This window comes from Lissotriton helveticus, chromosome 11 (assembly GCF_964261635.1).
Source record: "Lissotriton helveticus chromosome 11, aLisHel1.1, whole genome shotgun sequence".
NCBI lineage: Eukaryota > Metazoa > Chordata > Amphibia > Caudata > Salamandridae > Lissotriton > Lissotriton helveticus.
The window spans coordinates 880693694-880711831 of NC_136072.1; the positions used below are offsets into that span (position 1 = coordinate 880693694).

General features: G+C 44.3%; 1 pseudogene; it reads right to left on the reverse strand.

The window, feature by feature from the left end:
• Positions 1-1907: 1907 nt before the first annotated feature.
• On the reverse strand, positions 1908-17082 carry LOC144790909 (phospholipase A2 inhibitor and Ly6/PLAUR domain-containing protein-like; annotated as a pseudogene).
• Between the last annotated feature and the right edge of the window lie 1056 nt (positions 17083-18138).

Below are 18138 nucleotides of genomic sequence, written 5' to 3' on the forward strand. Positions count from 1 at the left end.
CTGGCTGCCTGAGACCTCCTTGGGGTCCAACAGCCCAGCCTCTCTACTCCCTCATTTTCACAAGCCTCCAGTAGGCCAGGCCCTTCTGCCCTGGCTCATTGATCTGTGGCTGCGCGCACCACGCTGTGCAGCCGCTCTGTTTCAAAATGGGGAACCAGTCACGGAGCAAAGTCCCAGTTGGCTCTGCTGTCTTCGCCTGGCCCTCCACCTCAGCTGGGCCCCACCCGCAGTCATGGGGGTGTTGCTGGGTAACACAGAGGATTTTCTGCACTGGGATTATTTGTCGTCTCTGCAGGGTTTGGCAGCCTGGGGCCACGTAGCAGAGCCCCCGGCTGCCGCAAACTAACAGGGGAGCCTGGAACACCAGAGGGAGAGGGAGAACGCCTCCAGTGCTGTAGCTCTCCCCTCTCGTTCCTCATCTTCAGTGGGGGAAATGCACATCTGCACATGCTCCTTCCAGGAAATTACAGGGAGAAATTCCCCCAAATAAAAGTACCAGTGCTTTTCCAAAGTGGATCGCTCCACCAGATTCCAGAGCGCTTCACCATGGGCTGTGTGCAAAGCACTGGGTCACACCGACCAGGTGCAGGCAGGCCAGTATATGGGGTCCGTAGAGCAGAGTAGCAGTCCTTAGTTCAGGGTAGCATGTCCATACTTTAGAGCAGAGGTCTTCAAACTTTTGTAGGTTGAGCCCCCCGCAGCTGAATTTTTTTAGACGTTGGGGCACCCGCACCCCTGACAGAAATTTCTGGACTCGTCCGCCACGCGCACATTCCGGGCATATTCAGCGAATAACATTCAATACAATAAGTGTTTAGTAAACTGCAGGTTTGTGAGTGGGTGTGGTGAAATGACTTGTGTACAGGGGTGAGTAAGGCGACCATATGAATTTGGGTGCGCATGTTAGTGCAGAGTGGAACGAATGAATGTATGGTTAGTGGTGGGCTTATTGGAGTGAGATTGAACAGTGAGGGGGACAGGTGATTGAAGTGTCGCAAGTGCAGGTTGAGTAGTGTGCTAGTGTGACTGCAGGGTTAGGTACAGGGTGAACAGCGCAAGTGCATTGTGAGTACAGAGTGATCACTGTGAGTGGAGGGTTAGTGGGTGAAAGGTGTGAGAATGTGGTGATCAGTGTGAGTGCAGGGTGAGCGGGTGAATGGTGGGAGTGCATGGTGATCAGTGTGAGCGCATTGTGATCGCTGTGAGTGCCAATTGCTGGATTACAGAGCACATTACAATTAAGGATACTCTCCATTCTTCGGTTTTGACAAGCTGGTAGATATTTCCATGATCTGATATGCAAAGAGGTGTTCACCTCTAAGGCTAAGAAAGAGAAACAAAGCAGGAATGTCTGGAAGCACTTGGTAAGGTCTCACTGACAGAAGCTGGTTAGATAGTTGGGAATCTCCTGAGAGTGGTCACTGAAGGCCTTCAATGTGGAAAGGAAGAAGGATTAACTCAAGGTCAAGCCCCAACGGCTGATTATCAATATTTTGTTCCAAAACTTCCTGCTGCATCTCAGACAGAAGGGTAAACATTTCTATTAGATTCTGGTACAGATTTAGAATTGAACTGTGTTTAGTGGTGAAAAGGAAGTTATAAAACTGAATGAGTCTGAAATTCAAAGTCAGCTAGTGTTTAAGCATGCAGCAGTGTGTTACACTCCCTTGGTATCACATGTCAACATTGGGACATGATATATAATTTGTATTTATATCTATTGGCAGAATATACATAGACTAAAACATGACAATTCAGGCTGACATGAGTTTATCTGCTTCATTATTACATTGTTCCTCTTCACAAGATAAGACTCTGTATTTCAGGAGCTTTTAAAGCTTTAGGAATGTTCCTACAGACTATCACTAAGCTAGGGTGTGATTGCATCAGAGGTTTCAATAATGGTCTCAAAGCTTCTCGGCAGGTGAGCACTGTAAATCATAACTGTAGACTTGGGTCGCTGGTAGGTGAAATAATTCACAGTAATCCTGAGTAGCACATCCTGCCATGCTGTACTGTATTGCAGCTTCACCGGGTATGGAGCCTGATCCAGAGAAGCTGACGCAGGTGGTATGCTCCCCGGTGCACTGAACTTCTCCGGGTGATGTGCAGGTGTCCAAGGACTGGTCAGTGAAACAATCTTTACATTCCATTGGGGTTTCGTCTACAGCAGGCACTTCCATATCTTCTGTGTTGCAGAAGTCGGAGTCACAGCATATTCTACTGACCCAGTACAACATCAACGAGTTTCGAAGGTAGAACTCTCTTCCACAGACGGCTTGTTCAAGAGCACCCAGACAGTCCTTGAATGCAGTTAGAACAACATTACTCTCAACTGTGATGTTCTCCAGCCCTTAGATGCAGTGAGTGACATCAGGAGAGCATTGTTTGAAGATACCTGAGCATTAAGCTGGTGCTGGTAGCAAAGCACAGCTCGCACAGTAGGCAATCAGGCGCGAGCAGCAGCACACAGACTCATTCGACTCTCCCAGGAGGGAGTTAATTCACAGAGCTGACAGCTTCAGCTGCAGTGGGAGGCAAGATGTCTTATCTATTAAAACCGAAAGCGTGTCTGTTTGTTTGCTTTCGGTTTTAGCAGAGGGGACTCCTTGCCTCCCACTGCTGTGAAAGCAGTCAGCTCTGTGAATTAACCCCCTCCTGGGAGAGTTAACAATACAAAAGAACGGGCACCTCGTGCCCCGTCGATCTCTCCTCCCCTAAGAAGACTCGCACGGACAGAGGGAACAAAGGTCAGATTCGAGTGGAGTGCGCGCCCCCCCTGGAATGGATTGAAGAACACTGCTTTAGAGGGATCCAGTCCCACGGCAGTTCCTCCTGGCTGTCTAGCAGCATTCCCAGTTACATGTCCACCCAGTGTCTTCTCAACAGCATGGTGTCACAGACACACCACAGGGGGGTAGAGACAGCATTGTAGAAGGCAGGTACAGCCCTATTCATGTGCAGGTGCAACTCCTCCCCCCACTCCAAATGTAGACCAGGCCTATTCAGGTGCAAGGTAAACTCCTGCCGCTACTCTAAATTCTGCCAAGGTCAATTCAGTCTAGCGCTAAGTCACCCAGGAAAGGCAGGACACACCTCAACCCCCCTTGTGACAGTCTACAGTGAATGCATATCCCCTCTCTCCAGTCAGTCAAAACCAGACTGTCAATACACATCCAGGCAGGGCACAAAGACACATGAGCACACAGAAACCCACACTTCTAAAAGTGGCTTTTCTAAAATAGTAATAATAAATCTGCTTTCACCAATAAGCAGGTTTTATAACTACTATTCCAAACATACCAAACATGGTCACGCTACCCCTCTCAGATCAGAAATTACCACTGAAACACATACCAGGGAATTCCCAATGCAAACCTATGAGAGGGCAACTTCACAGCAGTGAGAAATCAAATAGGCTGTTTGTTACTACCAGGACATGCCACATAGTTAAGGCACATGTCCTATCTTTTACCTACACTGCACCCTGCCCATAGGGCTAGCTAGGGCCTACCTTAGGGGTGACTTATATGCAGTAAAATGTGAGTTTGGACGTGGCAACCACTTGCCATGTCACCATGGCAGTAACCAGCGCGCAGGCCCTGCAGTGGCAGAGGCCTGAGACAGGTTTGAAAGGCTACTTTGATGGGTGGCACAAGCAACATTGCAAGGCCACTAGCAGCATTTTATTTACTGGCACTGGGCATATGGGAAACCACAGTAAAAGGGACTTACAGGTAATTTAAATATTCCAAACAGGTGTAGATCAATCTTACCATGTTTACAAGAGAGAGCACATGCATTTTAGCACTGATCAGCAGTGGTAAAGTGTCCAGAGTCATAAAACCGCCAACAACAGGTCAGTTCTGGGATGACCCAGTAGAAAGTACCAAGTCCAACAGGGAGAATATACAGTAGAAGGACAAAGAAAAAAGAAATCTAAAGATTCTGTTTTAAAAAGATATGTTTTTAGGAATTCACAGAATTTTAAAAGATGGGCCTCTGTACGGATGGCCAAAGACAGGTCATGGTGGTCTGAATAGAAGGAAAGCAGCCTTCCAGCCATGCTCTATGGACCCTGGTGACAGAGATCACATTAGCTGTAGAAGAACCAAACCATCTATATTGATTGCAGTTGATAAACAACTAAATGATATAGTTAGGAGGAGGGAGGGTATTAAAATGTCCTTATGAAAAAAGCATAATTACCAGGTAATGGTTTTGGACATGGAGCCAATGTAAAGTGTTCAAACTTGTGTGGACATTCCGGCCTGTTTAGGCATGCCCATCAAGAGCCTGGTTGAGCATTCTGTATCAGTTTTTATTTTTTGTTCATATAATTTTTTTTCATAATAAAGGACTAATTAAGTGACAACAGTATCTCATACACTCTTGTTACAGCACAGCTGGTGTGGGAAATGCCATTGAATACTAGGCTTGATGAGTTTGTTGGGAGACCTACTAAGATATACCAAGGACCATAAGCAGGGTGAAATATAAAATGTAACAATGCTGTGTTATGGAGCCTGAATGAACAGGAGTCTAACTTGTCAAATAGATTGGCTCATAGAGGAAGAGAGAAATATAGGAAATGCCAGCATGAAGAGAGGGATAAAGAAACAGACAAGAGAGGGGGACGGAGGGGATAGGAGGCTACTCTATGATGGACTCAAACTTAGCACTGGGGGTGCCATTATTCGAATGCATGAGTCCAAAATAGGTGGGGGAGGCCTTTGTTGGTCTTTAAAGTGGGGTTAAGTCATGGGGCAAATTCTGAGTGGTTTATTTTCATGTAGGTATTTGTGTAAAGCATCCAATAGACATCGGGGTCTGGCATAAGTGTGTAGTTTAGAATGTAGTACATTGTAAGCGCCCCGGATCAAGCACAGTAAGTTCTACTGATGGAGCAAGGATTCAGAAAAAAGAAACTTGCTTGAATCAACCTCTCGTTAACAAGTACTAACAAGTAGAAGTAGAAAAATGAAAGAGAATTAATATACACACGACATTCACATATGGGGAATAGGCTTACTGATTGCTTAAATAACAAAGAATAATGTGCCACGTAACTGAAATCCCGCTTGAAACCGAAAATCGCCTTGTGCATGTGTAAACTAATACCGTGTAATAACCATGTGATTAACCCATGTGAGAGGGAAACTCTCGCGTATGCGCAAGGAGTCACTAACCATAGGTCTCGAGGTACCGCGTGCTTGGCACATGCTTGCCTGAATTTAAAAGAGCTGCCGCAGGTAATGCTTTCGCTTAGCGAAGAAGAAAATAACATGGGATAGAGTAGAAGGGGGAGGTGAACAGAGATGATAACATATTTGAGAAATGAACATCTGTTTATGATTCTTTTGTCAATACTGAACGTTTTTGGCCTGATGTGCTAAGTCAAAAGAAAAGATAGCGGGTGAAACGTAAAGCTAGTTGAGTCTGTGCACTAAAATCTGGGAATGACCTGCTGACTGGAACATTGACCAGTTGCCAAGAATCAAGGACAGATGCTTGGAAAAGTTCTTCAACTGAAGAAATTATTTTAAAATTGTGTCTATCTGCTTCGTGAATGCATGTGAAGGGAAGTGTTCTGAAAAATGTAATAAATTAAGTGGGAAGGGTTTAATAAACAAAGAATTAGTTAAGAATTTTGGGATGACCGCATGAGGTGATGAGAACTCCCCTGCCCCGGCCCAATCACAGTTCATGATTCACAGATATATGCAACCTTTAAGGAATGGACATGCAAAATTAACTTGAGTGACTTAAGACTAAGATAGAGATAGCTGCTATGAAGAGACGTTGATGCTGAGTGAGGAGTGAGCGATTACTGCTGTTGTGAACAACAGAATTAAAAGATTTTCTGAAGAATATCGATGAGGGAGAGGGTGTAAGAGGGATGCACTCCAGTGAATCGGGTTGTAGAGAAGTGTAGTAAGTATAATCTTATTTTGCACCTGTCCTATAGTCTTTGTCTCCTGACTCTTAAATCAGGTGACCTCCACCAATCCTTTTTGGCCAGGGGTTGGGACTCTCGTTTCACCTAGGTAATTATCATTATATCTTAAAATTGAGCATATTCTTTGCAAAGTATAAACTATTGTGTCTTTTTTCTCTTCCTCTATCACTCCTAATGCATTGAGATTGTTAGACAAATTTTCACTCCCATGAAAGTTGATGGAGTTTGCTATGTGAATCTGTACAAACGAGTGTTCATTAGAATGTATTGAATCTTACTCGGAGTCTGTGATCATTTATTCGAAAGTTATAAGACAGATTAATAAATTTAATAATATCACCATCAACTTCTCGACTAATGATCCATTGGCCAAAGGAAGAGTGTTGATCTGTGAATATTAGTTGGGTATTGACTAAGTCAGCTCAAAGTGAAATAAAACTTGACACCCAGCGAAATAGTCAGGAAAACTAAACGTGTATATGGGCCCATTGCGAATGATAAGTGGATTGTGAAATATTTATCCTGGCCTTTCGCTGGATCACTACCATTTGTCAAAGGAGCTTGGGGATGTCATTTTCCCATCTGCAAGTATAGGTTTAGTCTCCAATGACATAAGGAGATCAACTAGCAGAGCAGTGTTTCCAGTAATTTCAGAGGAAAAGGGGATTAGCATAGAAGTCTAGCGCGGTCATCAAGGAGTACATTTCTATTGCTGACCCTGATATTTTTTGTGTCAATTATTGTATTCTAGACTACAGCGGGAGACACATTTTCCAGTTAAGAAACATGTGTCGTAGGTCACCTGTGATTGCCTCTCATCTCCAGCAAAGTTCCAAATCTCTTAGACCCCTTTTATGTAGTCTGCAGAGAAAGGGGACTGCAAAATACTACCACATCTCTTGTCTGTGAAATCTGCTGGGTATGATGAATTTATGTGTAGTCCCCATTTTTAGATAAATGACAAGGTTTTGTTGGTCTCCAGGAGTTTGTAAACTAGTAAGTCAGAGTAGCACTATCTTCTAGGTTTTCTAAGTGTTTCTGGTAGGTCTGGGTAGTGTGTAGAATTCAGCTTTGTACCTTTCAATCTCAGGAATCTGTAGAAGTCTATGTTTGGAAGATCGAAACTCTTCCTCAAAGATGGGTATGGGATGGGGTTTACACATGAGCCAAGGCCATTTGTTGAATTAATACCTTTCCTAGTCCATGATTCCCAGTATATTGTTTTGTTTCCTAATTTGATTGCACAGTTGTACCAGAGGAAGGCTTTGGTGGGCCCAGATGTGTGGTGCTCTTATCTTGTCCAGTACTAGAAGAGAGGCAACCATATCTATAATGATGTACTTGGAGTGTTCTAGGGGGAGATTTGTGTATTCTAAGGGAGGAGGAGAGAGGTATAGGGTAGATTAATTCAGTTTCTATAGCAAGCAAGGGGGAAGAGCAGCCCTGATGTAAGCAGAGCCACCATGCGCCCTGTGAGATCTGAAGTGCCCTTTGATATTGGATATTATCCGGGAGGTTAAAGCGTCCAGAGAGCTTGTTCTTCTTCAGAGTTTTCATGGAAAGTCTTGATTTCTTCTCTTTCAGAGAAAATCAGAAATGGCTTTATCTATTGATTTAAACAAGGTTGGGGAGAGTGTGATGGGGAGCATACTTGAGATAAAATTGATTTGAGGGGTGATCATAATCTTTATAGTGTCCCCATCCCCATCAAGTGATGTTCTTTGGGGACCATGTATTAAGGAATTCTTTGATTTTGATGAGCATTTTCTGCTCGTTGATATCCACAGTGTGTTCCAGATCTGAACCAAACCAATTGCCAAGGTACTTGATACGATTTGATTACCACTGTAGACCGACACCCCTAGTTACCGCTGAAGTGCAATCAATGTTTACGGAGAAGACTTCAGTTTTATCTTTGTTGAGAGAATACCCTGCACTAATGAATATCTCTTTATTTCTAGCATGACAATTGGGATGGCATGTCTGGTGTCTTCAGTGAACAAGAGGACATTGTCCACATAAGCTGCCACCACTTGTCTATCGGAGCAGAAGTTGATGCCCGGAATACCTAGGTTATCCCTAAATCTTGATATTAAGGGTTCAATGGCAAGTAGGAAAAGTAGGGTAGATAGGGGGCAGCCCTGGAGAGTGTCATTGGAAAGATTGAAGGGTTGGGAAAGGTGCCTAATGACTCTGACTCTAGTTTTCAGGTTGGAGTAAATGGCCATAATCATGCAGATAAGATCATATCCAAATTTGTATTTATAGAGAATGCCTTGCAGGAAAGGCCAGTAGACATTGTCAAAAGCCTTCTCTGTGCCTAGTGCGAGGGCCACAGTTGAGGAGTGAGACAATTTGGCCTTCGAGAAGACATGGCAGAATGTTCTAATGTTATCAGTGGCTAGTCTTCCTTTGAGAAAACCTTTTTGTTAGTTTCCATCATGTTTGAATAACTGATTCCACTCTACGCGCTACAATTTTAGTGTAGATTTTGTAATCAATGTTTATGAGTGAGATCAGTCTGTAATTTTCAATGTTTAATGAGTCTTTCCCTTCTTTGGGGATTACTATAATTGTGGCTTCCATCTCCAGGCCAGTGATGTGCCCTGAGGAGGAGTAGTGGTGGGAGAATGAATAGAGAAGTCTCACAATCTTGCCACTAAAGGCCTTTATCAATCTTTTGCTGAGTAGCTGTCCGGGATTGGCACTTTCCCATTTTAAGAGTTTGTCTAGAAGAACTGATCTTCTCTTCGGAGACAGGTTTACTGATATTGAAGCAGTCTTGTTCTGGTAGCCTGGGGAGATGGCAGGTTTGCAGGTAGTCGTTAATTGCAGTAGGTAATGTGGGGGTATTAGAATTGTAGTAAAAGGACTTGAAAGTGTCAAGGATACCCTGGGTTGATGATGTAATCACACCATTAGAGTTTTTTAATTGTGGCTGTGAGTGTTTTGTTTTTAGTATACTTGAGGTAATTGGCCTAGGTTTTCCCTGCTCCATTACTATTACAGAGTGTTTCCACGTTCACTACATCAATCCATTTACATGCCCTCTGACTCAGGATTTGATTGCACTCATATTGCAAGGAGCAAAGTTTATTAAGGGCTGCTGAGCCTTTGCTGTATCTTAGTTTAGAGAGCAGATCTCCAACTCCAGTTCCTTGAGACGGTTAGATATATCTTTGTTTTTAGTGGTGATGAGCTGCATCAATGTACCTCTCAGGATAGCTTTGAGGGCATCCCATCTTATGGTGGGGGAAGTGTCGTTGGGGGGTTTTCATTGAGGAAGTATTTAATGGTGATTGCAATTTCTGTTCTGGTGTTAGGTCATCTAATAGTTTGTCATTCAATTGCCATTGTCTGGAGGGGTTGGGTCATTGAGGGACAGTTGCATGGACATGCAAGCATGGTCAGAAACCACTATTGGTTTTATTTTTGGCCTGTGGGCAAGTTGGAGAAGGAGTTTGCTCATTAGAATATGATCTATCCTCAAGAAGGTATGGTGTGGAATTGAGTAAAAAGTATAGTTGGATCCTGTGGGATTGTATTGCCGCCATATGTCTCTTAGATAATTGGTGTTGCAGCAGAGTTTCATCTGTTTGTGTGAATTATTGCCTATAAATGTATGAGCAGAAATACTGTCAAGGTTTCCATCCATTGAGAGGTTGAAATCTCCACCCAGAATCACGCCCAAGTTGTCTGGGAGTTCTGAGAGATGTTTGTCTAGGTCTTTCCAGAACTTAACAGCATTGCCATTAGGAGCATGTATATTAACTATAACGAATTATAGATCCCTTCTCTTTACTTTAGAGATGAGCCACCTGCCCTCTTTGTAGTACACGTGTGATATAACTGAGAAGCCCGCATTTTTTAAAATCTGGGTGATCACTCCATTCTTTTTTTGTGGAGTTAGAGTTTATTCATCCTGAATGAGTGGAGCCCAACAAATAAAGCATTAGTGTAATTCAGCCTGCTCACAATCAGTGCCTGGTTGAGAAGTTGCATAGCAGAGAGCTGAGTGAATGGTGGGTTATGTCTCATAACCTTCATCATAACAGATAGAGGTTAGTTTGTTGAAGTGATCTTGAAAACAAAGCTTGCTGTAAAAAATGTCACTAAGGTTGCTGGGTCATCACATAACGTTTTGCTCTCCTGGTATTTTTCTGACCTGCAGTTGGTGGTTTTTGCACTTTGGGCACTTTATCATTGCAGTTCAGTGTTAAAGTGCATGGGCTCTCTATGGTAAACTTGGTAAGACTGGTCTACACCTGTTTGGCGTATTTCATTTACCTATCAGACACTTGTTAAGTGGTATCTCATATACCCAGGGCCAGTAAATTAAATGCTATTGGTGGGCTTGCAGTGCTGCTTGTGCCACCCACCAAAGCAGACTTTCAACACTGTTGTCAGGCCTCTGCCATTGCAGGGCCTGCACAAGCAGTTCACTGCCACTGTGATTTGGCACATAAAGTGGTTGCAATGTCTGTGACTCCCCTTTTACTACAAATCAGTCGGCCCTAAGGTAGGCCCTAGCTAGCCCTACGGGCAGAGTGTGGTGTAGGTAAAAGATAGGACATGTGCCATAACTGTGTGGCATGTCCTGGTAGTGACACGCAGCCTATTTGGTTTCTCACTGCTGTGAGGCTGCCCTCTCATAGGAATAGATTGAAGATTCCCTGATATGTGTTTCCGTGGTAATTCCTGATAGGAGAGGGGTGGCGTGATCAAGTTTGGTATGTTTGGAATAGTGGTGATAAATGCTGAGCACTGGTGTTCGCAGATTTATTATCACTATTTTAGAAATGACACTTTTAGAATTGGCATTTCTGTGTGCTATGTGTCTTTGTGCCTGCCTGTTGTGTATTGCTTGTCTGACTCTGGATGAGAGGGGCTGGGGAGGTGCAGTGGCTCCAGAGGGCCTGGGGGAGTCAGCTCTAGGCTAAATTGGCCTGATCTGCATTTCGAGTAGTAGGAGGAGTAGCACCTGGACCTGAATAGGACTGTGCCTGCCTTCCACAATGCTGGCTCCGCCCCCTGTGGTGCATCTGGGCCAGAACCTACACTGACAATAAAGGTGTTATGCAAGTGAAAAGATGCATGTAAGTACCCCCCAGAACTGGTTTGGAATGGGCACAGAGCCCCGTGCCAGGGGAAGAACAAAGACACTTGTGATATCAATATTGGGGCTGTGACCCCATGAAAGGCGGGCTGTGCTGACCTGACTTGGAATTGAGGAGGACTGCTGGGTGTCAGGAGGAATCAAGAAAAACCAAAGGTGATGATGGACGGAGCGTTGACAATACAAACACTCAAGGTCAGGAGGAATCGCCATGAAGGACTTCCCCTCTGCTTGAGGGCCCTGTGAGCTGGCCTTCCTGGGCCCAACCCTGCCTCTAGTGACTTTGGGGCTCAGCGTGTGGTGAGCGCTGTTTTTCCTTGGGAAGTTCATTTTGAACTGGAAGGGGACTCTGCCCACAGCGCATGATAAAGTGCTCTGAGCTCTGGTGGGACGCTCCACTTTGGAAGACCCCTGGAACTCTTTGGTTATTGCATCCAGTGATTTCCTGATGAAGCGTGTTCAGAGCGTAACTTTTCCCTGCAATCAAAGAGGATTTATAAACCAGGGCTAATCTCCCACCAGGTTATCCAGGCACTGAGGGATTTGCTGCTTCAAGTGAGTTCAGTAGAACCGACAGGTCTTAAGTCCTTCTGGAATTGTAGAAGGGAGGATGAGGTCCAGATTGGAAAGAGGAGGTTATGAAGAATTTTGCAGTGATTTAGGAGAAAGAGCGTTCTTCAGCAGACCCAGGGTTTTTTGGGGGATGGTCATCTTGAATTAGCACCTCTTCTGAATGGGTAATCAGTGGAGTTTCTTGAGGTGAGGGGTGATGTAGATGCATTTGGCGGGAGTTGAGAATGACTCTGGATGTGGTCATTCAACATATTTAACTTACTCAAAAGTCCCTAGTATATGGTGCAGAAAGTAGACCAGGTGCCACCTGTGGACTGCAGCAGCTATTATGCCATCCATAGAGTGGGCCTGCAAATCATGACTTCCAGCCCACCATGTGTAGTCTTACAACAACAGCCTAAAAATCTGCAACCTGGCAAAATAACCCTTTCTGATAGACTGGAAACTCTGCTTTTAAGTATTAATAAGTCACCTGTAAGTACACCTTGTTATCCACAAGGTAGGATTTCTCATATTTAGAAATGGAACATATGCAAACTTAAATTTGGCATATTCCTCCAGTGGCTACTCCCAAAATGTTTTTAAGTGGCAGGTCTGTAGTGGAATCTGTAATGGAATCTTGTAAAAAGGTGAAGTACACACTATAAACTTGAATTGAAGTAAATGAGGTAATGACCTACCTTGTTTTTCTGTTTCCCACTTCTGTTTCCATCTTCGACCCTATTGTCCAGATATGTCCTTTGCTGCTACAACTTGACCATGACGCTAATCAACTCCGTTGTCGCTGGGTAGTTTATTGCACATGCCTTACTATGAATCATTTGTTAACATTTGTGTTAGACCTGGCTTCTTTTGGCATGTATCCCGTTTCTTTTTGCTTTATGGCCTCCTGTTTTTGAGGGTATGCCGGACTTCATGTTGCTGGTTTAGTGTCTCTGCACACTTTTACACTGCTATCCATTGCTAAAGTACAAGCGCTCCTACTGTAAATTGTTTCCATGATTGGTGTATTTGATTTAATGGCAAGCCTCTAGTAAAATGCATTGTTTGTACCCAGGGCCTGTCAATCAAATGCTACTAGTGGGCCTGCAGCACTGGTTGCGTCCCCACATAAGTAGCCTTCCAAATGTCTCAGACCTGCCACTGCTGTGCCTCTGCATGCAGTTTTTAACTGCCATGTGTACCCAGCAAATGCATCCATTTGCCAGGTCCTAACCTTCCCTTTTCTTTCATGTAAGTCATCCATAAAGTAGGCCAAAGGTAGCCCCATGGGCATGGTGCAGTGTATGTAAAAGGTAGGGCATGCAGTGGTGTGTTTTACATGGCCTGATAGTGAAATACTGCCAATTTTGTTTTTCAGTATTGAAAGGCTGTCTCTCCCATAGGTGATCATTGGAGCTGCTTTGTAACATTTTACTAGTGTAACATTCAATTGGGAAGAGATGGAAATTTGGAGTTTAGTTTCCCTGATCAGGATTTAAAAATAAATAATTTGGTGAAGATAGTTTTTATATTGTGTGTTTGAAAGGACCACATTTAGGAAGTGGGAATTTTCATGCTTTATCATTCTGTGTGCCTCTAACTGCCTATGGAATCAATGTCTGGGTTTAGATTCACAAGGGCTGATTGTGTATTCACTCCAGACACTCACACAAATGGAGCTGAGGTGTGCCCTGCATGTCCTTATGGGTCTTCCTGGGTTAGAGTGGTGGAAGGAGTTGTCACAGAACATCTGAATAGGCTGTGGCTGCCTTGCACAAAACTGTCTCCACCCCCAGGAGAGTGGCTGAACCAGAGAGGACAGAATTGGTTTTTACTGAGCAAGAGAGATTTTCTTACAAGAACTTCAAAGAGAAAATGGGGTATAAATATTAGTCCTAAAACCCCAGAATTTTAGGTTACTGCTGGAATCAAGAGGGACCTCTTCCAAGGAAGAAGAGCTGAAGAGCTGTGAGGAGGAGTACTGTTCTGTTGCTGTGTGTTGCTTTGCTGTGTTGGCCTGCAGTTGCTGCTTCTGAAAAAGACATGTATATCCGTTTGACACTAACAAAGTATAACATAATATTTGTGCATCTTATGAATACGCTTCCTTTTTCTTTTCTAACAGAAAACCCCTGACGAAGGGACCCAGTGTCCCGAAATGCATTGGGTTGTAATGAATTTGGAATGTTTATGTTTGATTGTGAATATCTTTGTACTCGTATGTTGATTTGAATATGTTTATCATTTAATTTGAGATTCTATGATGAAAATTTGCTTATTGCTTTTGTGAAATGTTCAAAATTAAATTGGCTGCTTAAACATGAATATGGTCAAATACTGTTGGTGCGTGTTGGAGTCCTAGCTGCCATCTCGGGGCTAGGCCACTTTCATTGATTTATACATATGCTGAGCAGGCACAATTCCAACACAGCACACATATCATAAAAGAAAAGGCTATTGGAGTACTTGAGTGCGCTTTTCACCTACATTTATTCTGAAAAAGAGAAGACAAAGACTGGACCTTGCTGTGAAACCTGCTTGAGAAGAATCTCTAAGGGTTTGTCTGTGCTTGCCTCTTGTTCTGAAGTCTCAGGGACACAAAGTTTCCTTGAACTCCACGGCTAGGAGTTTTGACCTGCTAGGTGGTGCCAAGTCCAGCTCTGGGCCCCTGGAGGTTGTTCCTGCTACAGAAAGTTGTGAAGAACTGAAGAAACCATCAAAATCAATGCTTTGCCCTTCTTGCATCTGTTTTATTCGATGCTGCATGGTTGTACGGGAAACAATTCCGACACATGGTCGTGTGCGACTGAAGAATCGACGTAACAGCTGTCAGTGAGCCTGAAAAACCGACACACGGCGAGTCCTGTGCACCGATCTCTGAAGTCCGAGTTCTCTGCACTGACTCTGATGCAGGCCCTGCTGCGCTGCTGAAACAATTGATGCATCGTTGGACCGCATCTGAAGAAACCGACACAGTGCTAGTATGACTCTCACCGCATTGACATCAATGCTTGGGCTGCAGTAAGAAATCAAACTTTACCTCCCTCCACAGTACGAGACTGACACATCACCTCCTCTCCAGTAGGGACCCTGTATGGCAGTAAGGAACAAAAGCATTACTTCCCCTGGAGAAAGGAATGACGCATCACATTCCCTGCATGTAAGGAACAGAAGCATCACATTCCATGCACATGGTTGGCTTGTGATTTTTGACGCATCCCAGGTACTTTGTCACAAAAGTGACACACCCATAGTATTTTTTCCTTTTAAAAGTCATATTTTGATATCTGTATGTTGGAATTTTGTCATTTAGGTCGTGTTGCATTTAGATTAAGATACTGTATTTTTCTAAAATGGTATGGTGTCAATTTGTAGTGTTTTCACTGTGTTACTGTGTGTTATGTGCAAATGCTTTACACATTGCCTCTGAGATAAGCCAGACTGCTTGTGCCAAGCTACCAAGAGGTGAGCTGGGGATATTTTGTGTGTGTAACTCTCTTATCCTGAATAGAAGGAAGGGTCCCTACTTGGACAGGGTGCATACCACTGCCAACTAGAGACCCCCATTTCTAACAATTTGCTTTAGCCTCGTGTATTTTTACATTGCGCTTACATGCACCTTTTTAGATCTCGGCCTGATCCAGCGCATGCACTGATCTCGGCCGAGACATTTAGAAGCCGCTTTTGGAAGTGCTTTCAAAGCGGCGATCAGCTCACCCTCACGCGCACAAGCACGCGCATTACGTGCATAGCCCTTTTTTTCATCGGGCGCAAAACTTGCGTTTTTTTTTAAATTATTTATTTCATTCGCAGCCAATGCTTGTTTCTTTTTCTTATTAATATTTTATTCTGTCATTCTCAGTTTCTTATTTGCTTCATTCAGTCTTTTATCTTTCTTTTTGCCCTTTCCATCATTCTCTGTACAGTCTTTATTTGTCGATCTCATTCTTTCTGTCTTTTTTCTTCCATTTACTCTCTCTTCCCTTTATTTTCGCATTTCCTATCTTTCTTCCTCTCTTCGTAAGCAAGTGGTCTGAGCCTCTAGTAGTAACCTCTGTGTCGTAATCCATTCTGGAGGTGGATTTCCCCAATTTTTTTATAAACTATTATGTTACATGAATAAGAACCGAGGCCACATAGATGGTGCACATAACTGATTTGCCTCTTGGCTCGCTGATGGCATTGTTGTCAAGGCAGGGAGGGCATGATGTTTCCAAGTTCATTTTTGAAAATTATAATTTAAAAAAAATGTCAGAGATATAATTTTTTTCGAATTGGTAAGAGCCTTTACCATATATTTACATGCTTGGTGCACAATGTATTTAAAATGAAGGTGTCCCTAAAGATAAGTCGTGCAGCGCACATTTCTTTGCTTTTTTTTCCCTTTTACTTCAGTTTATGTGTAAATAAATACTTACTGGTTTAAAGCTTTTTGAAAGTCACTGTAAAGACAAATCAACAGCTGTACCCATGGCCTAAAATGACAAGTACGGGCAGTTTGTGTGATATTAGGTCAAGATGATCACCCTCTAGCTTGTGACCAGAGCCCTACCTCTGTTCAACCACACACACATTCGCACGCACACACACACACTCAGCTCACAGGTGGAGGAGATGTCTGCTGTCACTTCAATCTTCAACATACTCAGTGACTATAAATGCAAAGAAGAAGGTAATAAAGTTCAATTTCTTACCCCCAGGAGTGACAGGAGTGACAGACATTGCCAATGGATGTGCAGGCGGGTGTAGAATCTCACAGGTTTGTTTTGGATGCTCTGGAGAAGACTCCAGACAGATGAATTGTATCTAGTGGGAATTCTTAACCACGGTTATCCTTTAAACCAGTACTCCTAGCAGAATTGCAATGCCTTTCAAGGTGTGCGTGTTGGGTATTTGTCACCCATTATACTTGTGTGTTTACTAATGCCTTATCTGGCTTTTGGCTGTTGTCGTGTAAGAGTGACCTGTACTATACTCCATTTTGGGATAGAAGTGCATCCAACAAGTCTTAAAGAAAAACCTTTCTCAAATTTGATTAGGGGTCGACACCACGGACCACTCTCACGCTGTCACACCACTGCCTCTGCCTGTCTAGCATCCTCTGATGCCTGCTGCTCTCACGTACCCTCACCTCACTGCACGGCCCAACTGCAATATTTAGACTTTTCTTTAAACCACGGTGTGATCCCCTCAGATCAATATTTGACGGGTGTTGCTCGCAGGCACCCTCACATCATGTCTAAGACTGCTCGTGCTCTCGCATCACTCCCTATCTCGTTCATGCCCTCACACCACAGACCACTCTCACGCTGTCACACCACTGCCTCTGCCTGTCTAGCACCCTCTGATGCCGGCTGCTCTCACATGCCCTCACCTCACTGCACGGCTCACGGGTCCTCAATTTAACTGCCTGACTCCAGGCCCTCAGTTCACTGTCCTGGTCACGAGCCATCATATCACTGTCCCACTAGAGTGCCCTCGCACACATCACTGACCGACCGTTTCGCAGCCTCTAAAGTGTCCTACTCGCGCATTCCCTAACGTCACTGCCCAGTTCCATGTCCTCCTGAGTCCTACCACTACCCTGCTCGCAGCCTCTTACGAATGTTGTTCATTCTGTCCTTTGCGTCTGCTGTTGTGTCCTGAAGGTAGGGAAGGATCGCCTTAGGGATAACAACTCGGGACCTACACTTCGGGGCATCTAAGGCTAACTAGGCCTGACACGTGGCCCTAGAAATAACTGAGACAGACTCTGGGAATAACTTGGTGGCTCTCCGTGCGCGCGTCTCTCAACTGCGTACGTGCGTGCGGGGCCTCTCTTTATTATCCAAGGTCACATGACTTCAACACTGCACGCCCCTGGCGCCAGGGGCGGACCATACCCCCAGAACATAACATTCCTCCTAAAACAAGAAAAACAATAACAACAGCAACAATCTTGTTGGACAGTCTATTATGGAATTATTCATAGACCCCTTTTCCGCTTCTCAATACTACTTCAAACGGGTAGAGCATATCACCAACATTGCAATTAGCATTTTTACATGAAACAGTCTTACGTGAAATAATCGCGTAGCCGGCAGGAGGGCGTGGGATTTCTTCTCAGCCTTTGTTGCACGCCTCGCTGACTTGGAAAGTCTGTCTCTGGGACAGCATCGGCCTCTGGCGCCTCCATGTCGGCCCCCTCCGGATCTGGCGTGCTTTCGAGGGCCCCAGCGCCATCCCCCGCCTCTTTGATCACTGCTCTCGAGGTGTTACTCTGGGTGACCTCGGGACTGGGCGTTAGCTCCTGGCATGGTAAGTTTGTTGCAGTTTCAGTTTCAGCAGGCAGCGTTGGGGAATCAGATGTCGTCGGCTCCCCGTGAAAATGTTTGAAATGGGATACGTTCCTTGTTACTGTCTCCCGTCCTCGGGCCACTGTGATGCGGGTGCCTTTCACACCAATTACTCGCCATGGTCCTTTTTCATAGTTCAGCCTGAACTTTCCACTGGTTACCCTGTTGCGAAG